The sequence below is a fragment of the Fukomys damarensis genome, unplaced genomic scaffold (assembly GCF_012274545.1).
Source record: "Fukomys damarensis isolate Sample0158 unplaced genomic scaffold, DMR_v1.0_HiC HiC_scaffold_28, whole genome shotgun sequence".
In the NCBI taxonomy this organism is placed as follows: Eukaryota; Metazoa; Chordata; class Mammalia; order Rodentia; family Bathyergidae; genus Fukomys; species Fukomys damarensis.
Window position 1 is genome coordinate 31,944,547 of NW_022900940.1, and position 20,048 is coordinate 31,964,594.

At 35.0% G+C, this 20,048-nt stretch overlaps 1 long non-coding RNA gene across 1 annotated transcript in view; it reads right to left on the reverse strand.

The window, feature by feature from the left end:
• LOC104875668 overlaps nt 1–17,313 on the reverse strand; it is a 132,343-nt gene extending 115,030 nt beyond the window's left edge. Inside the window, exons 1-2 of the long non-coding RNA XR_784138.1 lie at nt 17,008–17,313; nt 6,109–6,210 (exon numbers count right to left, since the gene is read on the reverse strand). This is a non-coding gene — a long non-coding RNA (uncharacterized LOC104875668). The remainder of the gene's footprint in view (nt 1–6,108; nt 6,211–17,007) is intronic.
• Nucleotides 17,314–20,048: the final 2,735 nt, after the last annotated feature.

Genomic DNA, 20,048 nt, shown 5'->3' on the forward strand with positions numbered 1-20,048 from the left:
TGTATCAAATGTTCCTCTAATAAAGATGAGACAGAAGACAGTTTAGGCAGAAGAAAATTTATAAAAACTGCAATAAAGGAGGTGCAGGAATAGGCAAAATAATATCATTGGACTTATTAATAGATAGCATATGTCTGTGGGGAAAGGGAAAGGTTTAAGCACAAGGAAAGAGGTTCTAGGGTAGTCCAAAAAGAGTGGCTGCCAGGTCCTTCTGTGTGTAGGCCAAAAACAAACAAACAAAAAAGGTTGTATTCTGTAGAGACAGTCAAGCTTGAGTTTTAGAGAATTAATCACTTAGGCAATGTGGGGAATGGATTAAAATGGCAAAGAATGCTAATTGGAAGATCAGTTAGGAATGTTTTCTAATGTAGCAAGGAAAAATAGAGGTTAGACAATAGCAACATTAACATTAAAAAAGGATATGAAATCCTATGAATTAGGTGACATAAGATTTGGGAACTAATTCAGCAACATAAGAGGAGATGGGGAAATCTATTTTGGACATGTCAGTGGACACTAATTCAGGGTACTAAGTGAAAGATGAAGAGTAGATTGTGAGCAACAGTGAGGAACATACTTTTGGACTTACTAAGTTTTAGGGTCCAGAGAACCTGGTGGTATCCAAGGGAAAATGAAATATTAATTTGGAGCTTCGTATAAAATTAGGAACTAGAGAGCCAAACTTAAGAAGTCACCAGTAAAAACATGGTGGACACAGACTTAACCGTCTAGGAATAAACAGAAAGGGAAATTACACTGAGATCAATAAAAGGCTGAGAACAAAACCTTTGGAATATTTAAGTGCCCCAGCAAAGAAAATCCAAAGAAGGGAACTGAAAATCTCTAAATATGTAAGAAAGTGGAATTTACCTTCAAAATAATTTTTCTTCATGGATTAAGACATTTTATAACATTTCATATATCATCACCCAATAGAAGGCTTTGTCATGGCTGAAAACAAAACTACATATACAAAAAAATATATTTCCTGCTCATAAAGAACCTGTATAAGAGAAGAAATGTGTATCTATAATAAAACAGTAAGTTCAATTTTAAATAGTCTTATGTTGTAAAAAAAAAAGATTTTAGAAAAATATGAAAGGACTGAGAAAGAAAAGAGGTTTCTTAAGCCAAAAGACGGAATAAGAAATAATAAAAATGAAATTTTAAAAAGGATCCAGAAATAGAAGTACCAGGGGAACTTCAGAATCTCCACAATTTGAAAGGATAAAGGTTTCATGAACAGTTGCAGTTATTAAGACCTTCAGTGGGACCTGCTAATGAGAAAGTTCTTGGTAAATTTAGAGAGACTAACTGCAATAAAAAGGAGGAAAAAATACAAATTATTGATTTGAAATATAAAATGCAATTGGATATAATCATTTATTTCTGCACCTTCTTGAATGATATTAAGTATTTTTTATTTTTTTTCAATTTTTTTATTAGGACATGTTTGTAGTACATAATGATTATATTCCTCATGGTGAGTCAGTACATGAAACATCTTGATTCTTTTTCAGCACTGTTCCCTCTTCTTCCACCCGTTTTGCAAAAGATCTATCTCCCTCCTCTTATCTATCTTTTATTTTGCTTCTTATTTATATTTTGGGTTTCTCATACAAGAGAAACCATGCAATATTTAAGCTTGTACGTCTGATTTATTTTACTTAACATTCTGGTCTCATACTGCAATCATTTTTCCTACAAATGACTCAAATTTTTCTTTATGGCACCGTGCACAAATACCACACCTTCTTTATCCATTCATCTGTTGATGAATTTGTAGACCACTTCCAAGATCTAGCTATTATGAATCGGGCTGCTATAAGCTGAGCATACATCTACCATTGTACTATAATGTCTAGCTCCAGTAGGAGAATAGCTGGGTTAAACAGAATTGCTACTTTGGGCTTTTTGAGGAAACTGCATATTGATTTCCACAGTGGTTGAGCTAATTTACATTCCCACCAACAATGAAGGATTCCTTTTCTCACCATAGCCTCCCCAGTATTTGTGATTATTTGATGTCTTGGTGACTGCCATTCTTTCTGGAGTAACATGAAGTTTCAGTGTTGTTTTAATTAAATTGAATATATAAACCCACATAGAATGATAGAACATGAGGAAATTTTAGGACCTGTATTTGGTGGCTAGAAAGCATTCATATGAGTGGTAATGACTGGGTTGGTTGAAAAGAGTTGAAATCAAAGATATTGGTTACACAAAAGGCCACAAAATTTATCTAGTCTCTAGATTCAACCCTCAAAACATGCAGGTTATAGATGGACATATTGAATAATATCCCAGGATGTCCACAGAAAAATAAAGAATATAGACATGAAAAAATGGTTTTGTTTCTTTAAAAACAAATAGCAGAGAGCCAGGTTGTGGTGCACACCTGTAATTGCAGGACTCGGGAGGCTGAGGCAGGAGGATCACTGTGAGTTCGAGACCAGCCTGGGCTACATAGTGAGTTCCAGGTCACTTTCAATTACATAGTGAGACACTGTCTCAAAAACAGCAAAGAATAAAATGGATATAGAAGAAATTCTTACAGAGTAAGACAAAATTAAAATTAATCTGGAATTTGTCTGGATCCAGATTAGAAAAATAAACTGTAAATTTCCCTTATAGGAAAATTTGAATATTGACCAGCCAGCCCTTATGCTATTTTAAATTTTGAGATGGTGTTAACTGGTGCTGCCTTTATGTTTTTAAAAGTACTTACCTTATGTTAGTGCAACAGTGAACTATATCTGAGTGAGTTTTATTGAATTTTGTAGGTATTGTGTTTTTTAAAAATTCAGTTTGTGGCATACTTATATCATGCAGGTCCACTGGCAATATTTTTCCAACAATACATGCTGACTTTGTACTTATGTGCCACATTTTGGTAACTTTGGCAATATTAAAACCCTTTTCTTTACAAATGTATCTTTTATGGTGATCTATAATCAGAAATCTTTGATGTTACTGGTGTAATTTTTTTGAGACACCATGTTCAGGCTTCCCTAATTTCTGAAAGAGAACAACATTGAAAATAGGCCAAATAAGGGCCCTACTAAGACTGTGGGCATTCAAGTGAAAGGAAAAGTCACATATCTATGACTTTAAATCAAAAGCTAGAGACGATTAAACTTACTAAGAAAGGTTTGTCAAGCCAAAATAAGCCCAAAGGTATGCCTTTTGGGCCAAATAGCCAAATTCTTACTACACAGGAGAAGTTCTTGGCAAAAATTAAAAGTACTAATTCAGTGAACACATGAGTGACTCTAGAGCTAACCAGAAATATTGCTGATATAAAGTTTTAGCAGCCTGAATGGAAGATAAGACCAGCCCCTGTCAGCCATAGTCTAATCTAGGAAAAGGTTTTATATTCTTGAACTTTCTGACGACTGAGAAAGGTTAGGTAGCTGCAGAAAATAAGTGTGAAGGTAGTCGAGGTTGGTTTATCAGGCTTATAGAAAGCACCCATCTCCCTAACATCTAAGTGCTGAGGTGGAAGCTACAGCAAGTTATCCAGAAGTTCTGACTTGATGAAGAGGGTACATTAAACAACAGATTTCAATGAAGATGAAGCCATTTTCTATTGGAATAATGTGCTAGAGAGGAGAAGCCAAGACCCAGGCAAATCTTCAAAGGACAGGCTGACCCTCTTGTTCGGGGATAATGCAGCTAGTATATTAAGTACGCATTAATGTTCCTTTACCATTCTGAAAATCTCAGGGCTCTTGAGGCAAAACAAACTACTCCAGTTCAGCTGTAATGGAACAGCAAAGCCTGGATGACAACATATCTGTTTATAACAAGGTTGAATGAATATATGAAGCCCAGTGTTTGGACCCACTGCTCAGGAAAAAGAAGATTCCTTTCAAAATATTACTGTTGAGTGACAATGTATTCATCACATAAGAGCTGTATTACAGTTGTACAATAGAATTAACATTGTTTTCATACCTGCTGTCACAGCATCCATTCCAGAGCCCATGGATCAAGAAGAAAGTTTGACACTCATGTATTATTATAATTGTTGTTGCTGTTGTTACAATTAATTGGTCCTAGGCATTGAACCCATGGCCTTTGCACTGAGCTACTTTCTAAGCCCTTTTATTTAATGTTATATTTGAGACAGGATCGCTCTAACCTGCTGAATTGACTAAAATGGGACTTGAATTTGTGATTTTCTTGCCTCAGCCTCCCAGAGTGGTAGGAGCTGTGTGCCACTGTGCCCTGCTCAAGTTTTATTAATTAACAAATACCTTCTACAGACTACAGTTTTATAGATAGTGATGCTTCTGATGGGTAAAGTAAACAGAAAATCTTCTGGAAAGGAATTACTATTCTAGATGCCCTTAAGAGTATTTGAAGCAGGCATGGTGGTGCATTCATGTAAGCCTAGTACTCTGGGAGGCTGAGGCAGGAAGATTACAAATTCAAGCCCAGCCTGTGCAACTTAATGACATATTAAGATAAAAATGGAGAGGGGCTGGAAATGAAGCTCAGTGAAAAGGTCCTGGGTTCAATCCCTAGTTCTGAACAACTTTTTTGAAAAATTGTGTTTTATAAGAGGATGTCAAGAGGATCATGGATTTGGAAGACGAGATATTGATTCAAACTACTTTAAGGGGTGAGAAATGGTAGAAATGGTAAGAAAACTAAATTAGAAGTGGAACCAGAAGATGTGACTGAATTATTTGAATCCCAAAATAATACTTTAACAGAGGAGGTCTTTCTTCCCAGAGATGAGCTAATAATGTAGTTTCCAAGATAAAAGCTATTCCTGGTGTAGATGCAGTAAACAATATTAAAATGGCAAAACATAATTTAAAACAATGCATGAACTAAATTTATAGAGCAGTGATAGGATTTGAGAGGACTGAAACCATGTTGAAAGAGATTCTACTGTGGATAAAACAGTACCAAATAGCTTTGCATGCTGCAAAGAAATCTTCCATGGAAAGAATAAATTAGTGCAGCACAATTTAGTTTATTTTTAAGAAATTTCAACCGTCTCCCCGAACCCTTGCAACCACTACCACCCCAATCTGTCAGCAGCCATCAACATCTAGGCAAAACTTCACCAGCAGAAAATTTACAACTTGCAGAAGCCCACAGTAAGCACGTCATTAACGTTTTGAGAAAAAAAATTAAGTTTTATATGTATATATATATATACTACAATATAAAATAAACTACAATATAAAATAAATATGTACCCAAAAAATCTCTTTAACTTGCTTTATGGTGCTATTCACTTCAATATAGTGATCTGAACTCAAATTGCACAATATTTCTGAGCTATTCCTATAATCCAGTAGAGTGATCATGGGGGTGGGGAAAAGCAGAAATTGGGGGAAAGCAAATAAAACAAGATTGGTTATAAGTTGATAACTGATAAGATTGGGTGGTTTGGGGGAGGCCTTTGTGAGCTATTCCTATAATCCAGTAGAGTGATCATGGGGGTGGGGAAAAGCAGAAATTGGGGGAAAGCAAATAAAACAAGATTGGTTATAAGTTGATAACTGATAAGATTGGGTGGTTTGGGGAGGAGGCCTTTGATATTTTTTTTTCTTTAATCTTGTGATTGACATTTTCACCATAAGGGACTCAAGAACAAATCAAATTTTCTGGAATATACTGATAAAAATTGAAAGCTGATGAAGAATTAAATGGATTTTTTTTTCTTTCTACAGATGCCTTTGGATGGGGACAAAGCTCAGTGGTAGAGTTCTTACCTAGCATATATAATGTGCTGCATTTGATCCCTAGAACAATCAAAACAAAAATCTATAAAAACAAAATCACTCTCAGTACACTGGAGGAACCTACCAGTGAAGAAAATATAAAACAGTGGAAAAGTATACATTTATTAATTCATTCACATAATATTTATAAAAACTCAGCAACTGCTAGATAAGAAGAAGAAAAACGGTTTTAGAGAAAGCACACAATTCCAAGAAGTATGTTCCTTGAAAAAATATTGTAATTAAGATATAGATATGCTTGTTGATTTTTTATGAGGTTTTTATCCTACAAACCCATGATGATTTGAAAGTACTATGACCAAAATGCATCTAATTCCCCTAATTTTTGCAGGTCGGAACTCACCCACGTGCCCTTTGGAGCATCACTTGCTTAGCTTCATGACTGTGGATGGCTGGGAGCAGCAGCGTTTATCAGGAAGAGGGCATCAGGTCACATGTCACCAGCCTGGAAAAAGACCAAAATTTAAAACTTGAAGTATAATTTCCAATGAATGCAGATCAGTTTTGATACCATCATAAAGCTGAAAATTTTTAAGTGGAACCATTGTAAGGCAGGACTGTTTATATAATAAGTTACTGATATTAAACATTAAGAGATGCAGGCACAGCAGCTAGGACTGTACTACTTGATATGGTAGCTAACAGCTACTTTTGGCTGTTGAAAGTGGCTAGCAAAGAATTTAACTTTTCATTTTATTTTTGATTTATTTATATTTAAATCTTTAAACAGTATGAAACACTTATAAAATGACTATTATTTTCATAGGGTTATATTTCACTTGAACTTTTGGGTCATGTGAGATATTGTATTTTACTGTACATATTGGGAATAGTCATCATTTCTAATATTACATATAAACCTATCACCAGTCCAGTTGGTGTTTACGGATTGACTGATATTTCAAATAGTATCCTTCTGTTCATGGATAAGGTTATAATGTGTTTATTTCAATATTTCATGCAGTTGCAGAAGTAACAGCAATATCTATGTAAACTGCATTTAACAAATATATCGAAATATTTAATTATCATATAACCAAATGACTTTTCCATTTTAAAGCAAATATGAAAGCTATGATCCACTCCAACAAAAGGCTCGTTCTCTGTTAAAAACTCTAAACAAATTAGATATACAAAAAACGTATCTCAACCTAGTAAAGGCCATATATGAAAAACTCACAGCTAGTATCAAAGGCAATGGATGAAAAGATAAAAACTTTTCCTTTAAGATTAGAAGCAAGACAAGGATGTCCACTGTCACCACCATTATTCAACAACACAGTGCCAAAACTCCTACACTGAGTGGTTAGTCAAAAGAAACCCAAGAAACGAGGAAGTTAAATTGTTTCTGTTTTCAAATTATAGAATCTTACTATAAGAACTGTAGAGACTCTAAAATCTGTTAGGATAAATACAGTAAAGTTCCAAGACACATAATTAACATGCGAAAATAAGCAGTGTTTCTATGCACCAAAAACAAACTATCTGGAAAGCAAATGCAGGAAAAACCCATTTATAATAGAAACAAAATTATAAAACAGGAGTATATTTCACTAAAATTGTAGAATATATGTACAGTGAAACCATAAAATATTGATGAATGAAATAAAAACAAATAAATAGAAAGATAGCTTGTGCTTATGGATTGGAAAATTTAATATTAAAATATCCATTCTGCCTAAAGCAATCTGCAGACATAATGTCTATCTTTAGCAAAATTTCAACAGAGTTGTTTCACAGTAGAAAAATACAAAAAAAAAAATACAAAATTCACAAGAAATAAAGTATGCTGAGTAGCCAAGGCAATCTTGAAGAAAAAGTACAAACAAGCAGTATCACACTACTGGATTTCAAATATGTAGTGAAGCTACAATAATTGACAGAAATACTGGCATAAAAGCAGACATCTAAACCAATGAATCAAACAAAATAGAGAACTCCAAAAGAAATCTGCTCATTTGCCATAAATTGATTTTTAACAACAATATAAGAAACCTAAAATACGGAAAAGACAGCATCTTCCATAAATGATGCGGGGAAAACTGGATATACATATCCAGAATAATGAAATCAGACTCTTACCTACACCACATACAAAAGGGAGATAGATTTTGTGGTGATGAGAAGGGGACCTAGGGTTGGAGGAGACAGAAGGGAAGAGAGGGGAGATTAGAAAGAGTAAGTGCAATACCTATTTTCCCCAAGATAAGTGTAATTATTATTATCATCACAAACATGTACCTATTTTAAAAAACCAAAATCAAAGGGGATCAGAGAAAAGAGGGAGGGGAGGATGGGAAAATAAAGGAATAAAAATATACATGGACAAATTCCCAAAATAAATGTAATTATCATGCATTGGAAACATATGCTAAACAAACAAATAAATGCATAAACTGAAACTCAAAATAGAATAAAAGCTTAAAACAAAAGGCCAGAAACAATAAAACTAGTGGAAGAAAACTTAAGGGGAGAGGCTCCATGACACTAACCTAGACAGTGAGTTTCTAGAACTGACCTCAAAAGCACAGGAAACAAAGGTGAAACTAGACAAATGGAATTACATAAAAGAAAAAGCTTCCGCACAGTTAAGGAAATAATCAACGGAGTGGAAAGATAACCCACAGAATGAGAGGGAAGAGTCACAAAATTTACATATTATAAAAGGTCGATATATAAAATAGATATGGAACTGAACTCAATAGCCAGAAAAGAAATAACTGACTTAAATTGACAAAGTACTCAAATAGACATTTCTCAGAGAAAAGACAAATGGCCAACAGATATATGAAAAACCTCAGCATCATTAATTTTCAGGGAAAAGCAAATTAAAACCACAATAAGATGTCACTAAACATCTTTTAGAATGATTATTATAAAGACAAGTGTCAATGAGCATATGGAGAAAAAGACTTCCTGGGCCCTGTTGAAATATAAAAGCAGAACATCCATGATGGAGAACAATATAAACTTTCCTTAGAAATCTAGAAACGAAACTACAATTTGATTTAGCTATTTCACTATTTGAAATATACTATAAAAAATTAAATCAGTATGTTGAATAGATACCTGCACTCTCATGTTCATTGCAGCCCTATTCACAAATCCAAGATACAGAACCAACCCAACCAGCATCCATCAAAGGGTGACAGGATAAAGAAAAAGTTCTCAATATACATCATAAAATGCTTAGCCTTAAGAAAAAAAAAATCTTGTTATTGTGACAACATAGATAAGCCTGGAGAATATGATGACAAGTGAAATAACCCAGGCACAGAAAGTCACACACTGTATGATCTCACATGCAGATTCTAAACAATGTGAACACTTGGAAACACAGCAAAGAATGGTAGACACCAGGGGGTAAGGTGAGTTGAGATATTTTTCAAAGAATATAAAATTTTCGTTAGGCAAGAGAACTAACTTCAAGAGATATATAACATGGTTACTACTATGTTAATAACTTATAGTAACTTCAAAATTGTTACCAGTGGATTTTAAATGTTCTCATTATTTAAATAAGTTTTGAGGTAACATTAATCTGGAATGTACACATTTAAAAGCAATGCATTATAGACCATAAGAATACATGATTTTTATCTCTCAATTTTAAATAAGAAGAAAAAAGATTGGCTTGCAACAATTCTAAAATAAAAGAGGGCCGGGGATTTAGCTCAGCAGCTTAGTGGCTCAGTGGTTCGGTGGCCTGGCAAGCGCAAGGACCCAAGTTCAATCCCCAGTACCAAAAAAAGAGAAAAAAAAAAAAATAGAACCTATTTGGAATAGATGAATAATTTATCTAATTTTAAAATTTCAATATATTATCTAATAATTTTCTCTCTTCTTAAGGGCATTATGTGTAATGGGCATCAAAATACAATTAAATTCCAAATAGTGCTGTATCATGAACATTTACTACTCCCAATCCTTTTCCTTACATGGTCTGCCATTCAACCTCAAAAGGAGACTTAATTGGTCATCCACGGTTTATTCTGTAATAAATCCTGATTTCTCTCCTGAAAAAAAATTCCTGCAGCACAGCAAAATGAAAAAGATACACACACACAGAGCGCATGAGATACTTTGATTTTTGAAGCAGATGCTAAAAGAGATGTCTTAAATATATGTCACAACCAGATTTTGAAAACTGTAAAAGAAATAAAAGACCACCTCTTTAATGATCCTAAGTTCTTCTCCAGTGCTCAGTGGTTGAGCCATGGAAGATTTCTAAAAGTATTTACTGTTAGATCCGAGATTTAGCTCAGTGGTGCTGCCCCCTGCCTCCAAGTGGAAGGTCCTGAGTTTGAGCCCCAGTACATACATACATACATACATACATACATAAATATTTACTGTACGTTTGCCTCCAATTCAAAATTTTAAGACAAATGTATAGTACTTGCTTTCAGTAATCAAAGAAAAAAATTAAATGTATTTTAGGATTGTTTTGCATTGCATATAAATAAACTATCATTAAAACTTCAATAAAGGAAACATTTACTTTTGAGTGAACTAAAAGTACTAGAAATAATTTTGAAATTGACTTTTAAAAATTCATACCAGTAATACTAATTTATTTTTCTAACATGCATTAAGTCCACAATGCACTAGCTGCAACACTACAAGAAAAATATTTTAAATACTGTTCATATGATCAGTTTAGAATTGCTTTTCAATTCATGCAATTCCTTTTGGAATTCTCTTTTAATAAGTACAAGGTGACCTGAGTTAATGAATGTACTTAATTTGATAGGTGAAGTTTTAAAATTATTGTGCTTTGCCTACTAAAGTCAAGCCCATTCTCATAAAATAAGAGCAAATTTGAAAACATAGATGTAAATATTAAATAAAAAATTTTGGTACTCAATTCAATTATAGGAAAACTTATATGCATGGGATTTTTTGCATGTAAATTTAATCTTCAACTATAAATTTTATGAAATCTAGAGATCAAGCACATTCAATGAAAATGTAGTACCTAAATGACAAATGTTAAAGGTATAAAACACATAACAGAATCTAAGATTTACTTCAAAGAAAAAGATTAAAATATCTGAGTAATTTTATATTAGTTGCATATAAAAATAATTTTGATATATTTGGTTAAATGCAATATAATAATATTAATTATAACCTATATTTCTACTTTCTAATATGATTATTAGAATATGCAAAAGTGAACAGGCTCATGTTATAGTTATATTGGATAGTTCTGATCTAGGAAAACGTGTGTCTCTAGAACAGATATAGGTAAAACAAGAGAACAAAAAGAAAATATATACTAATACTTAATCCTGCTAATACACCTGTATTTCAGATAGAATAGTTAGGATAAAATATTGTGCTTACTAATACATGTAATTTTAGTCTTTTGGAATTTTCTTTTCAAATTTGTAAATATTTATTGAGGACACAAATTGGAGGAAGGAAATGAGTTATCAGGAACAAGGGACTTCTCATAATGTGGCTGCCAAGATAGGCATACTGGTGACTGAAGGTTTTCAAAGATAGACTGACTCTGCCCAAGAATTTAATTAGTTTGATGAGTATTTCCTCCCAGAGAAGAAATTTACTGTTATATGACCAGATGTCTTACTATTTGCTTTTATCTATATCTGTTTCGGATAACTACTTCAATCATAGTTGGAGTCTTCCACTAAAACACTCTATAATCACCTTAACTTTACCCTACAATATTTTTCCTCATCTAAAGCCTCTCAGGTAAGAGGGCTTCCCTTGTGACTTCTGATTTTGTGATATCTTGGCTTCAAACTTCACACCAGGAGACTACACTAAAACCTGAATGCATTTTACATATAAATGAACATTTCACTGTTTTACATACAAATGAACATTTGAAAATCAATTATTGCTTAAGTTGTAGCTAGGTTTGCTTAGAGAAACAAGGTGATTCTTCACTGATTTGAAAAGACTGCCTTAGATATGCTTAAAATGTAATATCATGAATTTTCTAGAAATTTTGTCTACATATAATGAAGAGATAGAAGGGCAAAGGATCAGATGTCAACCAGTGAGCTGTTGTTCACTCGTTCATCTGTTAATGCATTCATTCAACATACTATTATATTATTATAAAAATATAAAAGAACTGTTTAAATATTTAGCAAATAGCCATGAAAAATAAATACAGTCCCTTCCTTCAGACAGGTAATATTTTAGTGGAGGAGACAGATTTAAAAAACAATCATGTAATTATCTCAATTATTTTTTAAAGGACTCTGGAGTAGTCATGCATGATTTAATTGAACCTATACAGTGGCACTGACAAGGTGAGGAGAATCATAAAAGGCTTCAAAGGGGAATAGTGTTTGAGCTGAACTCTAGAGCAGGCATTAATTAGGAAATGGAGGAAGTGTTGCAAACAGAAGGGAAGCATTATGAAGTTCCCAAGGGCAGAAAGGCCATAAGACTTTAAAGAACTCAAGTTGACTTGTGTGCTGGCATCAGGAGAGCAATAGGTTGCACTAGATGAAACTGGTGATGTAGGTGGCAGGGACCAGAATGTGTTATCAATGGTTTAGTCATTATTCGGATAACAATGAAAGTACTCAAAGCCCTAAGCATGGTGGCGTGATATATTTGTGAGGTGGCAAGTATATTTTTGAGTTTCAGCTTTGCTACAGAGTGGAAAACGACTGAAAACAGAGATAACTTTTAAAAAATTAACTAAGAGAAGAAGACCGTCCAGAAGAATAGTGTGTTCCTGAATATTGATAGTGATAGTAGAGTAAAATGGAAAAAATACACATATTCAGATGCATTTTAGACATGGATGATCTCAGAGAAGGGGCTATGATGTGTTACTCTGAATACCCTGGCTTGCACAAGCAGGCATAAAATAAGGTCTATTCTCAGAATAGAGCATGCTGAAGGGCACGTGGCTCTAACATAACGATCATGAATTAAACCTAATATAACTGAATCTGAAAAGCCAGTAAGCCAGTAGGTCATGTAATTGGCAAGAAAGCAAAAATACTTAAAAGTTATCAGAACTTTAAAGAGAGGTCTAGATAAGAATGAACATATATATACACACACACATATATATAAAATCACACTTTTTTTCCTTTATGGTGTGGAATAAGTTTCAGGATCCCTATAGATTAAAAAAAAATCCCTAGATCTCAAGTCTCTAATTTTTTAAATTTTTATTGTAATTTTAGTTTATTAGTATATACATGTAGTACATAATGTTTACTTTCCTCATAGGAAGTTGGTACATGTACATAACATGTCTTAATTCCTTTTTTCATTCCCTTTCCCTTCCCTCCCCTATCTCTGGATCCCCTTCCTTGTTTTCTACGTTTGCAGGATATAATGTTCATATTCCTTATGTGGAGTTGATACATGTACTTAATACATCTCAATTTCCTGTTTCATCCTTTTATCTCTTCCTTCCCTTCCCACTTTATCTCTTGATTCTTTTCCCCTTTGAGAACAATCCATCTCCCTAATATTCTGTTACAATGTATCTTTTATTTTACTTTTTACCATTACTCTGGGTCTCTAATATAAGAGTAACCATGTGATATTAAAGCTTGTGTGTTTAATTTATTTCACTTAACATTACGGTCTCAAGGTGCATCCATTTTCCTACAAATGACTCTAGTTTATCTTTCTTAATAGTAGAGTGATATTCCATCAAGTCTCTTATATAAAGGGGAATGATTTTTCATATTACCTATATACATCCTCTTGAATACTTTAAATCATATCTAGATTGCTTGTGATATCTAATACAATGTAAATTGTATGTAATTTGGTAACACTATTGTTAAGAGAATAAACAGAAAAAAAATTCACACATGTTCGGCACAAATACAATTGTTTTTCCTAGTATTTCTGATCCAAGGTGGTTAAGTCTCTCTCTCTCTCTCTCTCTGTCTCCCTGTCTACACACACACACACACACACACACACACACACACACACATACATACATATATAGAATGTGTGGATATTAAGGGCTATGTGTATAGTCACGTCACTGATGACAAGGATACATTCTGAGAAGTATGTCATTAGGGTACTTCATATTGTATGAATGTCATAGAGTGTATTTACACAAACCAAGATGGCTAGAAAAATCACTAAGTCATATAATCTTATGAGGGCCGGGAATTTGGCTCAGCGGGCCTGAGTTCATTCCCCGGTACCACTAAAAAAAAAAAAAAAGAATGAATGCATATATATATATATATCACACACACATATATATACATATATAACATATATACACACACACATAATGCAACCATCATAAAAATATATAAAAACATGAATGACTTCACTCTATCTATACATGGAACATTCTCTTTCTCTGTTTCTCTCCCACTCTCTATACATGTGCGTGTGTGTGTTTATGCAAATAGTTTATTCAGTTTGCTATTACAAAATATCATAGATTGGATAACTTATAAGCAATAGAACTTCATTTCTCAGTTTGAGGACTGGAACGTTCAAGGCACCAAGAAATTCAGGGTCTGGTGAGTCCCTTTCTTATGGATGGTGTCTTCTTGCTGTGTCCTCACATGGTAAAAGCATCTAGCTAGCTAGCTTTATTTTTTATCAGGGAACTAATCCCAGCCATGGGACCACAGCAGTACCTTTCTCTCTAGATATACATGATTACAACTGTCTTCAGTAATTAGACATGTTATGAATACTGAGAAAAAATATGCATGTGTAAGTAATAAGTGAACCTGTTGCTTAAAACTTATTGAATATTTATTACATGTCAATAGGCCAAGAACTGTCCTAAGTACTACAGATCCAACAGTAAATAAAACAGTTCAAAACCCCTACTCATATCCCTTACATTCTGTAACTTAGAGACAAGTAATAAGCATAAATGATAGTAAGTTATACATACCTTGGAAGATGGTAAATACATGAATAACAAAGCAGAGAGACTAGGATTCTGAGTTCAGCAAGTAGACGTTGCAATATTGCATAAGATGAACAGAGAGGAGATAAATGAGACTAGTAATAGGTAAGAGGCCTGAAATAAATGAGGATGCAAACCATGCTTCTATCTGGAGAAGTGTCCCAAAGGGGCACCAGTGCAAAGACCCTAAAGAAAGCAGAGACCAGGTGTGTTCATGGAATACATCACTGTGCTCATTGCACAGCAGATGAGAAAGGGCATCGAAGGAGTAGAGGAAGTAGTGGGCTACAGGGCACAGGGCCTCACACACCTCTGTAAATATACCAATTTTTACTTTAAGTGAAGTAGACAGTCCTCAAAGGACTGGATTTTAAGATTGTCAAGATATGATTCACATTTTAAAGGAGAATGCTTGGTGTTGAGATTATATTTTAGAGTGGGTGACCATCTGTCCCGGTTTTCCCGAGTCTGAAAGTTTTCCTCAGACAGTAATTTCAGTGCTGAAACCAGGAAATTGCCAGGAAAACTGAGATACTTACTCATACTAAGAGTACGTGAGAAGATCAGCAGTGAAAGGACATAACCACCGAGGAGCCTACTGCAACTATCTCAAGCAGTCATGAGGTTCATGACCAAGATGACAGCCATGGAATTGTAAAGACATGACCATGTCACAGAATTACGCAGTTAGAGAGCTTGGGTTTGAGAGACTAGATAGTATGGTTTGTGAGCAGAAAGGTCAAGGCTTAAACCAAATAAAAGGACTGACTTGGCATTAGCTGAGTTGAGCCAGCCTGGGGATGGTGTAAAATTTTAGAAAGAATGATCCCTTTTGATTATGTTGAGCTTTAAATACACAATAGATATTTAAATGAAGATATTTATTATGCAAGTAGATATATAAACATAGAAGAGGGTCATAAAGTCTGGGTTAAAAATTTACTTTTGGAAGATACCAACAAGGTAATTGCATTTAATTTTGATTCCTGAGTTGATGCTTATAAATTGCTTATGGCAAGTACCTTTATTGCCAATATTCAGAATCCTTAGGAAATGAGTACATCTCAGGAGCATCACCCAGGTGTAGCTAGCTTTCGGATTCTGACTCTGCTGGGGGATCCTACCTCTTCAGTTTATTGGGGATGAGAAATTTCTGCCTACTCGGCCCAGCTGACAATTCTTTGGCACTGGATTATAGGGGTTTTTTTTGTTTGTTTCTGTTTTAAGACCCTTAGTCAATTAGCAGTCTTGTTGTATCAGGAGAAACAAATGATTAGCACAATTATGTTACCTTGCTAAAGTAGTACAATCAACAATAACAATAAAATCTAATACAGCCTAGAAAATGATAAATTAAACCCTTTATATGGCAATTTTACCCTTAGGGGATGTGGCAGTTACTTTTCTCTCATTGCTTAGCCAAATACCCAACACCCAAAGTTAGAGGGGAAGGGGTTTATGGCTTACAATTCATAGAGGTTTCAGCACACAGACAGCTGGAAAGGAACAGGCAGGCATCTCAGAGGAGAAACAACATGGTGAGCACAAGGGCAGGAAAGGCAAGAAGAGTAACAGCATCTTTCTGCCCCTTTTATCTTATCCAAGTTACTGGGATTAGAAGGGTGCCAAATTAATCACTCATGTGCCCTTAACCCCCGCATCACACATTCCAGATTAACTATCTCTAAAAAACAAAGTCCCACCTAATCCACATGAGGCTTTGGGGGGATATCTAAACACAAACTGTAACAGGGAGATTGAAAAAGGGTTAGGGAGTGAAAAACAGAAACAGAAGAAAAGGAAGAGATCAGAAGCAAGGCTGGAGGACGAAGTAGGAAACGGGTGAAGAAGACAGCTGCGAAACAGACCACCACCAACAAAAACTAGACACTGTGTTCAAACAATCAAGAAAAAACAAAAGACAAGAAAGGAGGAAAAAGAAAAAAAAAACCCACAATCGTCCAACTCAAGATGTGTTTTTGCTGTCACTGTTAGGCAATGTGGGCAAACAGACTCCAGAGCCAAATTAATTAATCCCAGAAAGCCAGCTGCAGCTTCACAGTGGGGTAGTGGATAATCCCAGCCAGCCTGCCCCTTTAGTTCCTCTTATATTCAGACCCGTTTCTGGCTCTGAGGCTGGAACCAGATTCCTTGAGCCTACAACAGTCTATGTGTATCCTGCTGACTTGAACTAGGCACCCACACCGAGGCACCAGGAGCCACTAGGCCGAGTCTTCCCGCAGCTGATCTGAGTTCCGAGCTCAGTGGCTCCCTCTCCAAGATGGCTGCCAGGCAATCACCCTCTCCTGGGTGAGGTCTGAACTCATAACTCACCAGCCGCTGCCGTCTGGCGTCTTTCTCCGTGGAGGCCTCTGGGGTCATCGGTAGTCACTGGGTACCTGCAGGTCTGGCCCGCTGTTCCCTCACTGAGAGTCTGGGCTTCAGGACAGAACACTGCTAAGTACCTCCCTCCTCTTTGTCAAAGTCTCTCTCGTCACTCCCTGTAGACTTCAATCCAGCTCCAGGTCCTTCCTGGGTCTGGGGGACCCAGTTCCCTACTCCTTCTCCTCCTCACGCTGCTATATTTCAGTGTACGGACCGCAAATCTCGGAGAGGCTCTTTCTGCGTTGCTCACCACTCCGCCATCTTCCCGGAAGTCCGGAAATTGCATTTAAAGCTGTAAAACTAGGTGAATCATCATGGGATTGGTGAAGAGAGGAAATTTAAGGGCCAGATAAAAATCACCTACGCAAGGTGTATGTAATATAGGGAATGCCAATATTTAAATGTCTAACGTTTTAAAAGGGAAGATGGTCTAGCAAATAAAACTTGAAAGGAGGAAATTAAAGCTATAGGGGTAAAGTTCAGAAAAAAAAAAAAAACAGGAGAAATTTAAAAGTTGATTTACTCCAGTAATTCAGGAAAAATAGACTGTTCTTTGGCTACTGTTCAAAATCAGAACAATAATTAGATGGTCTAGCAAATAAAACTTGAAAGGAGGAAATTAAAGCTATAGGGGTAAAGTTCAGAAAAGAAAAAAAAAAACAGGAGAAATTTAAAAGTTGATTTAGTCCAGTAATTCAGGAAAAATAGACTGTTCTTTGGCTACTGTTCAAAATCAGAACAATAACTGACAGTTGGCCCATAAATCCATCCTATTTGGTAAGTGATAATTTATGTGGTTATAACTGGCTTTAGAAACCACACATTTAAAAGTCAGTCAATCAGTAACAGTCTCATTTCAATAACCAATTTTCCAGACCTCTCGTTTAATATGTCCCTAAACACTCCCACTTCTGAAAATTTCTCAGTCTTTGCACACCATACTTTCCCAAAAGCTACCAAATGTCAAGAAAGACTGTCCATTTCAAGTTTAGTTCCGCCTTATTTAGTATAGAGCACACACTGCTTTTTGTTTCAGATTAATGTAATCTTTTCTTTTCACAATATGTCTCAAAAAGTAGGGAGCAGCCAGAAACATTCATTGTAACTAGGTCAAAGAAGTTAAGGATTAATGGTGATGTGTTTAGGTAGCTTTCTATCTCTGTGACAAAGTATTTAAAGAAAAAAAAACTTAATGGAAGAAATGCTTATTGGCTCATTATTTCAGAGGTTTCAGTTATGGTTATTTGATCCACTTGATTTAGACCTGTGGCAAGACAGAATGTCGTGGAGGGAAGTACCAAAGAGCAAAGTTCTCCCTTCATGGAAGCCACAAAGTGAGGGACAAGATACCACCTTCAGGGATGTATGCCTAAGGACCTAATTTCTCTAGCTAGGCCCTACCTTCTCAATTTCTACTATTTCCCAAGGGCCTATTAAGTTATGAAGCTTCATAATCCAATTGCCTTCTAAAGAGATGCCTTCTGAATACTGCTGCCTTGGGGACCTTTAATACATTAGCCTTTGAGAGACACTTTAGATCCAAATCATAGCAAATAATCAGTGGACTTATCAATATAAAAATTATTGGTAATTTTTTAGAGTGATTTCTATCTCTTGCTGAGGGAATCAGACACAAGTGATGTAAATAGAGAATGGGGATTTATAAAAATAGAAAAAATGAAAATAGAATATATTATTGTTTCTTTAAAATAAGCTTTAGATTTTAGAACAGTATTATACTGCTAGAATAGTAAAATTCTATTATTAGAATAGAAAATAATTAGTATAGTATTTATAGCACAAATGGTACAGAGAGTTCCCATTATAGCCCAAATCAAGTTTTTCCTATTGTTAACATTTTTCAGGAGAGAACACTGTTTTCAAAACTTTCACTCTGAACAACAACAACAATGGATAAGAAAGTAGATGGGAATTCAGGTTATAGAATCTTGTTTGAAAAATAATTGGTTACTTTCACTTGTTATGTTTGTCTATTAGTTTAAGATAAAGCCGATCAGGTAGCTAAACGATGGTTACAGTAATCCTAAAGACAGAAGGAGGATGAAGGTAGACTTGGGAAAGGGGGTACTTCTTAGAACATTTAAGATTGACATCTGTGGTTCTAAAAAGCACTTCTAAATTTAATTTCATTTGGTTGATGCAAAGTAATCTGCCAAAAATATTTCAGAGAAACTCTTGAGTGTTTATTCCATGCTGAAGAATAGATCTGGACATTGTAGCTGAACTTAATACCAGCTCATACACATTGTGGCTAAGAAAGCACCTCTGTATGCCAGTTCATCCATATAATTGAACTTCAAATCCTCTATCCCTTCTCCAAATGCTATTAATTTGACTGACAAGCTACTGTGACTCCCCATAGTCATAAAATGTGAAAAGACAGGAATCTGAAAGACTTGATATCTCTGTCTGACACCTTTCTTTTAGCTCACTTTACTACAGAACATTAGGAAAGGACAAAGGTGAAATTCAGCATTTATTATCAATCTAAATTGTGCTCAAAACATGTAGCCCCTTAAAATGATGGGAAATACACTAATCAGTAACTTTTTTGATTACAGACTAATGGAAGTGATTAATACATTAAATAATGAAATTTTAATCAACATTATCATTTTTAAACTTTCCTCTGAGAAACTTGAGTTAAAAACAAACATTTTTTTTCAGTTTTAATTGAGTTTATTGGTACATTTTGGGGATATGGTACAGTTACATGCATTGTTGGGATCTTGTACCTCTACATTGCAAGTCTTGATTCTCATTTTTTCCCCTTATCCCTGCCCTCCCTTCACCCCCTCCTCCCCTCCCCATCTACAAACACTTTATTTTCGTCTTTTCATTATCTCACATTTTTTTCTTTTCCCTTATTACCCTTCCCCTACACATCCCACCTTCCCTACACCTTTAGCTCCTTTCTTCCCATTTCTAAATGTCAGTAATCTTATTAGAATCTTATGTATTATTGCAGA